This window comes from Mustelus asterias, chromosome 21 (genome assembly GCF_964213995.1).
Source record: "Mustelus asterias chromosome 21, sMusAst1.hap1.1, whole genome shotgun sequence".
NCBI classification, from domain to species: Eukaryota; Metazoa; Chordata; class Chondrichthyes; order Carcharhiniformes; family Triakidae; genus Mustelus; species Mustelus asterias.
The window spans coordinates 77,389,331-77,401,740 of NC_135821.1; the positions used below are offsets into that span (position 1 = coordinate 77,389,331).

At 44.3% G+C, this 12,410-nt stretch overlaps 1 protein-coding gene across 1 annotated transcript in view; it reads left to right on the plus strand.

Annotated features, from left to right (window-relative positions):
* Nucleotides 1–12,410, plus strand: part of LOC144508991 (S-adenosylmethionine decarboxylase proenzyme-like) — a 79,674-nt gene that overhangs the window by 45,519 nt on the left and 21,745 nt on the right. The gene's annotated exons all lie outside the window — the stretch shown is intronic.

Below are 12,410 nucleotides of genomic sequence, written 5' to 3' on the forward strand. Positions count from 1 at the left end.
GTAGAAACATAGAAACATAAAAATTAGAAGCAGGAGTAGGCCATTCGGCCCTTCGAGCCTGCTCCATCATTTATTTTGATCATGGCTGATCATCGAATTCAATATCCTGATCCCCCCTTCCCCCCATATCCCTTGATCCCGTTAGATCCAAGAGCTATATCTAATTTCTTTGTGAAATCAGACACCGTTTTGGCCTCAACTACATTCTGTGGTAGTGAATTCCACACATTCACCACCCTCTGGGTGAAGAAATTCCATGATGTGGAGATGCCGGCGTTGGACTGGGGTAAACACAGTAACAGTTTTAACAACACCAGGTTAAAGTCGAACAGGTTTATTTGGTAGCAAATACCATTAGCTTTCGGAGCGCTGCTCCTTCGTCAGATGGAGTGGAAACCTGCTCTCAAACAGGGCACAGAGACACAAAATCAAGTTACAGAATACTGATTAGAATGCAAATCTGTACAGCCAAACAGTGCCCTGTTTGAGAGCAGGTTTCCACTCCATCTGACGAGACCGTGTGTCTCTCCTTGCAGCTTAACCCCGAATCCAGGTATCACTTCAGTAAATTTGGGCTGCACTGCTGTAACTCAACCACCTTTATTAGTGTATTTTCTTTCTCAATAGTTTGTGACTTGCTGATCTGGCCACATGTCCCAGAACAACCAGCATGCTCTCTGCAAATTTTTTGTAATCTGTCGGTAGCAGTTTTAGAGTCAGGTTTTGGTGCAGGTCTTGACCTGGAGCCTTGTTCTCTGAGGTTGGGGGGGTTGGTGGGCAAGGAGGTAAGTGGTGTGCCCATGTGTCCCTCTGCTGCTGCCAGGTTGCAAAAGCAGGGTCCCCCAGGGAACTTGGGGGTTGGGTGGGCTCACGCTAGGGGAAGGGCTTGACCTTGGGACCATCCCCCAGGATGGGGGTCTAGTGGCCACACTTGTTCTTGTCGCCCTTGGAAAGGTGCTGTTGAGTTTCTGGACGGTGAATTCTGATGAAATTCTGAGATATTAATTATTGCTTCTATCCCCTGAAACCTTTTAAGTGCCCTGGTCACTATGACATCCATATCCATTGGACAGCTGGAAGCCTTCAAAGTCACCGCAGCATACGGTTCCACAATAGGGATTGGCCCAGATGTCAAAAGCCCACTTTAAAGGGCTGTTATAGAAATGCCCTGATGCATGAATATAAATGCTGCAGGTGGGAGAATGCCACCTGACAGGTGCTGCTAACGCCAACCTGAATCCGCTGGCATCAACACTTAGAACCGATTAGGAGAATTGCAGCGATACACAGCAGCATTAACAGAGGGTGAAATGAGGCTATCATTGAACCTACAGATCAGAAATACTGCAGTGCGGACAGGAGGCAGCTGAAAAGTTACAAAATAACTATTATTTTTAAGGAGGTGGGGTTGTGGGTGTGGGAGGGAGATTGAAAGCTTTCGGGCTCAATTCAGAATTGGCCATGTGTAATAAATGATATCATTAATGGCAGCCTATAATGCACAATCATGTATATTACATTCGTATTAAGACAAAAAAGTTATTTGTATTTGATTTGATTTATTATTGTCACATGTTTTTGGAAACAGTGAAAAGTATTGTTTCTTGCACGCAATACAGACAAAGCATACCGTTCATAGAGAAGGTATTACAGTCATAGCTAGGGTGTAGAGAAAGATCAACTTAGTGTGAGGTAGATCCATTCAAAAATCTATGGCATCAGGGAAGAAGCTGTTCTTGAGTCGGTTGGTACGTGACCTCAGACTTTCGTATTTTTTTCCGGATGGAAGAAGGTGGAAGAGAGAATGTCCAGGATGCGTGGGGTCCTTAATTATGCTGGCTGATTTTCTGAGGTAGCGGGAAGTGCAGACAGAGTCAATGGATGGGAGGCTGGTTTGTGTGATGGACTGGGCTTCATTCATGACCCTTTATAGTTACTTGCGGTCTTGGACAGAGCAAGACCAAGCTGTGATACAACCAGAAAGAATGCTTTCTATGGAATATCTGTAAAAGTTGATGAGGGTCATAGCAGACATGCCAAATTTCCTTGGCATCAGCATGGAGGGACCAGAACAGTTTGTTGGTGATCTGGACACGTAGAAACTTGAAGCTTTCAACCATTTCCACTTTATCCCTATTGATGTAGACAGGGGCGTGTCCTCCACTACCCTTCCTGAAGTCGATGATATCTCCTTCATTTTGTTGACATTGAGGGAGAGATTATTGTTGCTGCACCAGTTCACCAGATTTTCTATCTCATTCTTGTATTCCGCCTTATCATTGTTTGAGATCCGACCCACTATAGTGGTACCATCAGCAAACTTGAAAATCGAGTTGGAAGAGAATTTGGCCTCACAGTCATCGGTGTATAAGGAGTATAGTAGGGGCTGAGAACACAGCCTTGTGGGGCACCGGTGTTGAGGATGATCATGGAGGAGGTGTTGTTGCCTATCCTTACTGATTGTGATCTGTGGGTTAGGAAGTTCAGGATCCAGTCACAGAGGGAGGAGCCGAGCCCCAGGCCATGGAGGCTGGAGATAAGTTTTGTAGGAATAATGGTGTTGAAGACTGAGCTGTAGTCAATAAATAGGAGTCTGACATAGGTGTCTTTGTTATCCAGGTGTTCCAGGGTTGAGTGCAGGGCCACGGAGATGCTCATCCCCAGTCTCTACATTTGCTGACCACCTGTTCTGATTCCCACCCCCTGCCACACTAGTTTAAACCCACCCGAACCACAATACAATGAACAGATTCTAAATGTATATTGAATACCCATCATTATTCATTAAATACAGGTCAGTAATCCCATTGTCTTGTGTTAAATGATGATACCCTGCTTGTGAAATGATAAACTGGGAGATGATTTTGCTATTGGTGAAAATGAGATTACAGAATCCTAAATTCTAATTATCAGCCAAATTGCATTAATTTATTTATTTACGAGTTTTGTGCAAAACACTCAAAGTAACAGAAAGTGTGAGCTGGTGGAGGGGATATCTTCCTTTCAAGTGCCAGACATTCCCAACCAGATTCTTGCCTCATTGGCACTTTGATTGTAATCAGAATTCTCTTTTAAAATGATGGCTTTCTGCCTCCCGCCTCTAATCGTGAGGAAGGTTTACAACTGGGTCGTTAAGAATGTTCAAGGCTGAGATAGGCAGATGTTTAATCAGTAAGGGAATTGAGGGTTATGGAGATATGGCGAGAAAGTGGAGTTGAGGATTTTCACAGCGGATCAGTCATGACCTCATTGAATGTCAGAGCAGACAGGAGTGAGGCAGCTGGAAGCACAACTGGCAGCATTTATTGCCCATCCCTAGTTGCCCTTCAGAAGGTGATGGTGAGCTGCCTTCTTGGTCTATGATCTGGCATCTGTAGCGAGCTACTCTTGGTGATGGACATACAGAACACATTCTGTACATGTTCTATATGGAGGAGTCCTGATTCATCAGCAGTGGGGGTGGGGGGGGGGGGGGGGGGGGGGGGCGTGGAGCGGGGTACATGGTAATCAGCAGGAGGTTTCCTTGCCCATGTTTGACCTGATGCCATGGGACTCCCAGGACAACTCCCTCACAACTGTATTTCATTGTGCTGCCACCTCTGCTGGGCCTGTCCTGCCGGCGGGACAGGATGCTGGCGCCTGGGACATTATCTGTGAGTATAACAACGTCAAGCTGTTTTTTGGCACGAGCCCCCAGATGTTAGTAAGGAGGGCTTTGCAGAGTCGACAGGGCTGGGTTTGCCATTGCCCTTTCCGGTGCCTGGTGGTCCGTCTGGTTTCGTTCCTTTTTGTTTTCTTTGTAGCGGTTGAATAAAGCGGATTGGCTGAGTAGGCCATTCCAGAGGGCAGTTAAAAGTCAACTACATTCCTGTGGGTCTGGCGTCACAAGTTGGTAAAGATGTAAGGAAATTTGTTTCATGGTCGTCATTAGACTTTTCATTCCAGATGTTTGTTTTATTGAGTTTAAATTCCACTATCTGCCATGGTGGGATTTGAACCCATGTCCCCAGAACATTACTGAAACAGAAAATGTTGGAAAATCCCAGCAGGTCTGACAGCGTCTGTGGGGAGAGAATAGAGCCAATGTTTCGGGTCTGGATGACCCTTCATCAGAGCCTGCTCTAGGGGCATCCAGACCCGAAACATTGGCTCTATTCTCCCCCCACAGACGCTGTCAGACCTGCTGGGATTTTCCAGCATTTTCTGTTTTTGTTTCAGATTCCAGCATCCACAGTATTTTGCTTTAATCCCCAGGGCATTACCCTGAGTCTCTGGATTGCTAGTCCAGTGACAATACCACTGCGCCATCCCCTCCCAGAATGATTAAAAACAAGAAAGATCTATAGTTCGAGGAGAGCAGAGATCTCAGAGGGTTGCGCTGCTGGAAGAAATAACAACACCCGGGTGGCACATTGTGGGTCCGGCACTTCACAATAACTCTTTTATGATGAATTTCTGAAGAATAAATAAATAGTTACAAGTTGACAAATGAATATGACAGTCACATAAATTAATAGATTCCACTCGATGCCTCAGCCAATGCCTTTCTGGAACACATGGCTGGTTTACATATTTTAGCTTCGGATATTAATATTCAGTCAGCAATTTGCTTCACCTTGGAAGTTGGAGAGAGGGACAGAGTTTTAAAAACATTCGCTGCAATGATCAGTCATAAAAATGCCAGAAAACATAACTTACCCAATATAGAAGTCCCGAGGTATTTTATTATCAGATTTTGTCCAAGAAAATAAAAATAATCGTCAGGTTAATTTACAAAAGAATTCTAATTAGCTGTAGCAGTCGTGGGATTTTGCACAATTAATCTCCTGCATTTACGGGATAAACAAATCTTTTACAAACAGGAATTTGTCTTTGGATTGTAACCATCGATACATTGGGACAATATCTAAATTTTCTTGTTTCTCTCAGCTGGGCATAGGGATGGCATGGTGGTACGATGGTTAGCAATGCTGCCTCACAGCGCCAGGGACCCAGGTTCAATTCCGGCTTGGGTCACTGTCTGTATGGAGATTGCACATTCTCCCCATGTCTGCGCGGGTTTCCTCTGGGTGCTCCGGTTTCCTCCCACAGTCCAAAGTTGTGCGGATTAGGTTGATTGGCCATGCTAAATTGACCCCAGTGTCAGGGGGATTAGCAGGGTAAATATGTGGGGTTACGGGAATAGGGCCTGGGTGGGATTGCGGTCGGTGCAGACTCGATGGGCTGAATGGCCTCCTCCTGCACTGTAGAGATTCAATGATTTTCTGAAGTAATAAATTCGTAACTTTTATATAGAATTTTAGTTGAAAACTGAATTAAATTCATTATTGTATTCAGGTAATAATTTTTAATAATAGAATTGAAATTTTTAGGTGTGACAGCTGGATTTAATTTAAGAATATAAGAAAAGTCGGAGGCCATTCAGCCCCTCAAGCTTGTTCCACATTTCAAATAGATCTTGGCTAATCCTTACCTCAACACATTCGCTCACTGAGATAGGAGCAGGGATGGCCCACGTGGCCCATTGAACCTTTCTGTCATTCTATACGATCACGGCTGATCTGGGGTTTCACCTCCACTTCACAGCCCGTTCCTCACACCCCTTGATACCCTGAGAGACCAAACATCTGTGATCGCAGCTTTAAATATATCCAATGATGGAGCAACTCTCTGTGGAAGGTATTCCAAAGATTCAAAACCCTTTGAGTCAAGAAATTTCTGCTCATCACAGCCTTAAATGACGCCCCCTTAGAAGTATTTTAGATTCCCCGACCAGCAGAAACAATCTTCAGCATCAACCCTATCAAACCCCTTCAGAATCTTGAGTGCTTCAATGAGGTCATAGAGTCATAGAGGTTTACAGCATGGATACAGACCCTTCGGCCCAACTTGTCCATGCCGTCCATTTTTTTTAAACCCCTAGGCTAATCCCAATTGCCTGCATTTGGCCCATATTCCTCTATACCCATGTAACTGTCTAAATGCTTTTTAAAAGACAAAATTGTACCCGCCTCTACTACTACTTCTGGCAGCTTGTTCCAGACACTCACCACCCTCTGTGAAAAAATTGCCCTTCTGGACACTTGTATCTCTCCCCTCTCATCTTAAACCTATGCTCTCTAGTTTTAGACTCTCCTACCTTTGGGAAAAGATATTGACTATCTAGCTGATCTATGCCCCTCATTATTTTATAGACCTCTGTAAGATCACCCCTCAGCCTTCTTCACCTAAATTCCAAGGAATATTGACCCAATTTACTCACCTTCTCATTACAGGACCTCACCTTCATCCCAGGGACTAATTTACTGAATTGTGGCTGCACCAACTCTAATGCAAATATAGTCCAGGCAACAGGCAATGGAAAGTTTGTATATTTGCCTCCAGGATTTTGATAGAATTGGAGCATTGCTATGCAGCCATTGAGAAGGAGTCATTGGCAGTGACATGGGCAGTAGAGAGATTCTCTGACTGCTTGCTGGGTTTACCTTTCCAAATTTGGAATGACTATAAACCACTTATCATCCCCTTGAATTCCACAGAGATCGTTAAAATGACCCTACATATTCCAAGGTTCAGGCTTCTGTTAATGTGTTGCCAGTACATGGCTGTGTATGCACCAAGAGAATCTCAGACCATGGACCTGCCCTATCCAGAGCGAGGGTGGACCAAGCCCTTACCCAGGACTCCATACTTGTTTCCGAGGTTGGACCATTCTCATCAACAGAAAGAATTCCCCGCCCGTCTCTGCCTGAAATCTGCAAGAGGTCCGAGAAGCACAGAAGGAGAATGTGAAGTGTGCCTAAGTCTGAGAATTTTGAAGGTTAGTCCAAATACAATCCCACTGACCAGCTCCTCGGCAAATATCTTGAGCAAAACGGGTGTCTAATGATCTTCTGGTCTTCAATCACTCTGTGGTCATTCCCAGGATGATAAGGGAAGAGACTCTCTGTGGACTCCATGGTGGCCACCTGGGGCCAGCAAGGTGAGGATAGTGGCACAGCAATCTGTGTGGTATCTGGGCATTTCCCAGGCTATCCAAGATGTTGTCTTGCCCAGCTCCTACACAGAATCTATTACCCTTGCCGCTTCCCAGATAGACCTTGACAGAAACTGGGACTCGATCACTTTGCCTTTCAAGAAACAGCATTCCTCATTCCTATGGAACATTATTCCAGGTGGATGGAAGCTTCCAGACTCCACAGGACAACGGGGAAGTGATCAGGCACTATAGAACATATTCTCCTCAATTCGTCACTGAAAACTTCACAATATTCACAACCGACTGTGGGATCTCCATGTAACCAGTTCTCCCCCCCACCCACAGACCAATGGAAAGACTGAAAGAGTCATAAAAACCACATGATGTTAATGACCAAGAATTCAGCCCTGCTGCACTACAGAGTACATCTTTGACTAAAATAATAAAATAAAAGCTCTGAAGAAGAGTCAAGCAGACTGAAACATTAACTTGTTTTTTTCTGTCCACAGTTGCTGCCAGGCCTGCTGAATTTTCCCAGCATTTTACGGTTTTGATTTCAATTTTAACTACTGGCTTTTCACCAGTGGAACTGCTCATGGGTTGACGGCTGAAGACACAATGCGTTCTGCTACCTCAGAACCTGAAACCCAACGGTAGGGCAGCTGAACACAAAAGAGTGAGGGACATAGAGATCGAGAAGCAGCAGGACTGGTACAACTCCAGACATAATCAGGACTGTAGTCCCGTTAACACCAGGCCAGACGATCTGGGTTTGGGATCATAAATCATTCAAAGGACAAAGCATCCATGTCCCTACTTTGTTCAAACACCATCAGGTACTTTCAGGTGCAATAGGAGATTCCTGATCTCAATGACCCTTAAGAGAACGTCATCCAATGATCCAGTTCCAGACTACTACTTCCCTCAGTGGTCACAGCCACGCAATCAGGGAAAACCTTTTGGGCGTATTTTCCCGTTCTGCCCACCATGGGAATCAGAGTGGATGAGGGGCGTACTATGGAAAGATCCGTTGACCTTGGATGGGACTTTCCAGTTTTAGACCTTTGAACTATGAATGTTGCGGGGAGAAGGTGGTAGAGCAAATGCAATGTAAATAGTCTAAGAAATAGTTTACCATCATTATTAAAGAAGTTGGTTTTATGGGGGTGGTGTAGTATAATGGAGTCATAGAATAGTGTATATCATGATGTATATCACAATGTAACGGTGACATCAGTAATCATGTGCTAGAGACTCTGTGAGGCAGATGGAACGGTCTATACTCAAAGAAGATGTGCCAACCTTAAAGCTCATGATGTTTGGAGCGTATAAAATATAAATAATGCAATTTGGATTTGGACCGCGGTTACTCAAGGTAAGACTGGCCACTCAACCAGGATGTAAAACCCATGGTCATGAAACCAGGAAGTGTAGGGAACTCTAAGGGAAGATTAAGCGGAGATTTTATAGAGTTTAAAATGATGAGAAGTCTGGGCAGAGCAGGAGAAATTGTCTCCAGGCAGAAGGATCACGAACCAGAGGAAACTGGTTTAAGGTAATTGGCAAAAGAAGCAATAAAGACGTGTGGAAAAACCTTTTTACAGAGCGGGTGATTAGGGTTTGGAATGACTTTCTGAGAGTGTGGTGGAGGCAGACTTAATTCAAAGGAGAATTGGATAATTATCTAACGATAAGAAATGCACAGGCGACAGGGAAAAAGAGGGGGAGTGTGACAAGGTGAGTGCTTTTGCACAGAGACAGCACATACTAGATGGGCTCCTCCTAAGATGTAACTGTTCTATAATTCTAAATGCAGAAACTGGGCACATGTGATCCTTTTTCCTCAGATTCTGCAAGCACCAGCTTGTTTGATAGGATTACCAAAGAGAATGAGAACAGGAGACAGTCTGATTAAGGATAGGGAGAAAGAATATTGTACGATTTTTGGAGATGGGGTTGAGACATTAGCCTAATGGATAGGAAGGTGAAAATGTGAGAATGGGAGGTTGCTTGATGATTGCACAGTGGGGAAAATGTTGGCAGGTGGCTGGCAAATGGGAATTTTTGTCATGTGGGTGAGCGTGGTTACTAAAGACAGAAAGTAAGGTTGCCTAGTGTTTGCACCACATGGTGTCATGAAGCTGGAGTTAAGAGACTATTGAGAGGGAGCGAATGTTGTAAATATTGCGTACTCGTTGGCAGAAATAATTGCAGAGTTGTATCAGGTTTCTTTTTTCCATTTTAGCCAATCAAAAATGTGATACCATAGTCTGATAGGGTAGTTGTGACCAAGAAGGAAATGTATGCTGCTTTAACAGAACATATGAAATTAATTTGGCAAAATCAAGACACTGCAGATGATGGAAATCTGGTATAACTTTTATTATCAAGTTACATTTAAAAAAAATTAAGCTGAATTTTTCATGGCATATTTCAAATATTGGAATTTTTATACAGAATTTGGAATTCCTCAAGAAATAATTTATTGTTTTGGTCTTACCTAGGGTTCCACATGTTAAACCTGGGCTTTTGTGTGTTTTTAATAAATGTATCAAGAAACATACTATTATAGAGAATCTGGAACTGAACAGAATAATTTTTTTTAAAATTCATTTATGGGACATGGGTGTCACTGGCTAGGCCAACACTTATTGCCCATCCCTAGTTGCCCTTCAGGAGGCGGTGATGAGCTACCTTCTTAAACCACTGCAGTCCCTGAGGTGTAGGTACACCCACATTGCTGTTGGGAGGGAATTCCAGGATTTTGACCCAGCCACAGAGTGGAACGACAATATATTTCCAAATTAGGATGGTGAGTGGCGTGAAGGGGAACCTCCAGGTGGTGCTGTTCCCAACATCTGCTGTTCTTGTCCTTCTAGGTAGTAATGATCATGTGTTTGGAAGGTGCTGTCTAAGGAACCTTGGTGAGTTCCTGCATCTTGTAGATGGTACACACTGTTGCTATTGTGCATTGGTGTTGAATCATGTTAGTGAAAGGGGTAGCAATCAAATGGGCAGCTTTGTCTTGGATAGGGTCAAGATTCTTGAGTGTTGTTGGAGCTGCACCCATCCAGGCAAGTGGAGAATATTCCATCACACACCTGACTTGTGTCTTGTAGATGGTGAACAAGCTTTGGGGAGTCACGAGGTAAGTTAACTGCCGCAGGTTGCCTAGCCTTTGACCTGCTCTGGTACAAGCAGTGTTTATATGGCTAGTCCAGTTAAGCTTCTGATCAATGGTAGCCTCCAAGATGTTGATAGTGGGGAATCAAAGAACAAAGAACAGTACAGCACAGGAAACATGCCCTTCGGCCCTCCAAGCCTGTGCCGCTCCTTGGTCCAACTAGACCAATCGTTTGTATCCCTCCATTCCCAGGCTGCTCATGTGACTATCCAGGTAAGTCTTAAACGATGTCAGCGTGCCTGCCTCCACCACCCTACTTGGCAGCGCATTCCAGGCCCCCACCACCCTCTGTGTAAAAAACGTCCCTCTGATATCTGAGTTATACTTCGCCCCTCTCAGCTTGAGCCCGTGACCCCTCGTGATCGTCACCTCCGACCTGGGAAAAAGCTTCCCACTGTTCACCCTATCTATACCCTTCATAATCTTGTACACCTCTATTAGATCTCCCCTCATTCTCCGTCTTTCCAAGGAGAACAACCCCAGTCTACCCAATCTCTCCTCATAGCTAAGACCCTCCATACCAGGCAACATCCTGGTAAACCTTCTCTGCACTCTCTCTAACGCCTCCACGTCCTTCTGGTAGTGCGGCGACCAGAACTGGACGCAGTACTCCAAATGTGGCCTAACCAGCGTTCTATACAGCTGCATCATCAGACTCCAGCTTTTATACTCTATACCCCGTCCTATAAAGGCAAGCATACCATATGCCTTCTTCACCACCTTCTCCACCTGTGTTGCCACCGTCAAGGATTTGTGGAGTTGCACACCTAGGTCCCTCTGTGTTTCTATACTCCTGATGACTCTGCCATTTATTGTATAACTCATCCCTACATTATTTCTTCCAGCGATAGTACTACCGCTGATTACTATCAGCGATAGTAATGCCATCGAATATCAAAGGGGCGATGGTTAGATTGTCTCTTATTGGAGATGGTCATTGTCTGGCATTTGTGTGGCACAAATGTTACTTGCCACTTGTCAGTCCAAGTCTAGATATTGTCCAGGTCTTGCTGCATTAGGACGTGGACTGCTTCAGTATCTGAGGAGTTGCTAATGACACTGAATATTGTGCAGTCATCAGCGAACATCCCCACTTCTGACCTTTGATGAAAGGAAGATCATTGATGAAGCAGCTGAAGATGGTTGGGCCTAGGATTTGATTTGATTTAATTTATTATTGTCACATGTATTAACATACAGTGAAAAGTATTGTTTCTTGCGCGCTATACAGACAAAGCATACCGTTCATAGAGAAGGAAACGAGAGAGTGCAGAATGTAGTGTTACAGTCATAACTAAGGTGTAGAGAAAGATCAACTTAATGCAAGGTAAGTCCATTCAAAGTCTGACAGCAGCAGGGAAGAAGCTGTTCTTGAGTCGGTTGGTACGTGACCTCAGACTTTTGTATCTTTTTCCCAAAGGAAGAAAGTGGAAGAATGAATGTCCGGGGTGCGTGGGGTCCTTAATTATGCTGGCTGCTTTGCCGAGGCAGCGGGAAGTGTAGACAGAGTCAATGGATGGGAGGCTGGTTTTTTCGCTGAGGGACATTACATTACACTGAGGGACTTCTGCATTGATGTTCTGGAGCTGAGACGATTGCCCTCCAACCACCACATCCATCTTCCTTTGTACTGGGTATGACTCTAACCAGTGGGTAGTTTTCCCCCTGAATCCCATTGACTCCAGTTTTGCTGGAGCTCCTTGATGCCACACCGGTTATAACTGCCTTGATGTCAAGGGCAGCGACTCGCACCTCACCTGTGGCATTCAGCTGTTTTGCCCGTGTTTGAACCTTTCCTTAAATCCCCCAGCACCTAACAATCTATTGATTGCTGCCGTGAATATCTACAACAGCTGAATATCCACCCTTCTGTTCCAAATGCAACACTTAATAGCTTGGAAAGTTCTGTGAACTGGAAGAAAGGATTAATGTTTTTATCTGCACTATTCTTTCAATATAAAAGTTTGAGAATTTGTCTATCGTTGACAACTGGTCCCAATAGTGGAACAGGGAAACAAAAAAATTCTAATTCTCCTGACAGCAAGAAAAGCAGTGTTCGAACACTCTGTGAACAGGATACTGGCTCCATTGTCAAGCCCAGCTAAGTGGTGAATTAAGATGGACTATTCTGTTCACTCTGCAAACTCGAAAATTCTTGCCGATGAGAAACATAGAGCTCTCTGTACTTATGGTGCAGGAAATCCAAGACAATGGAACATTGTAAAATAATTACTCTGCCTTTTTTTG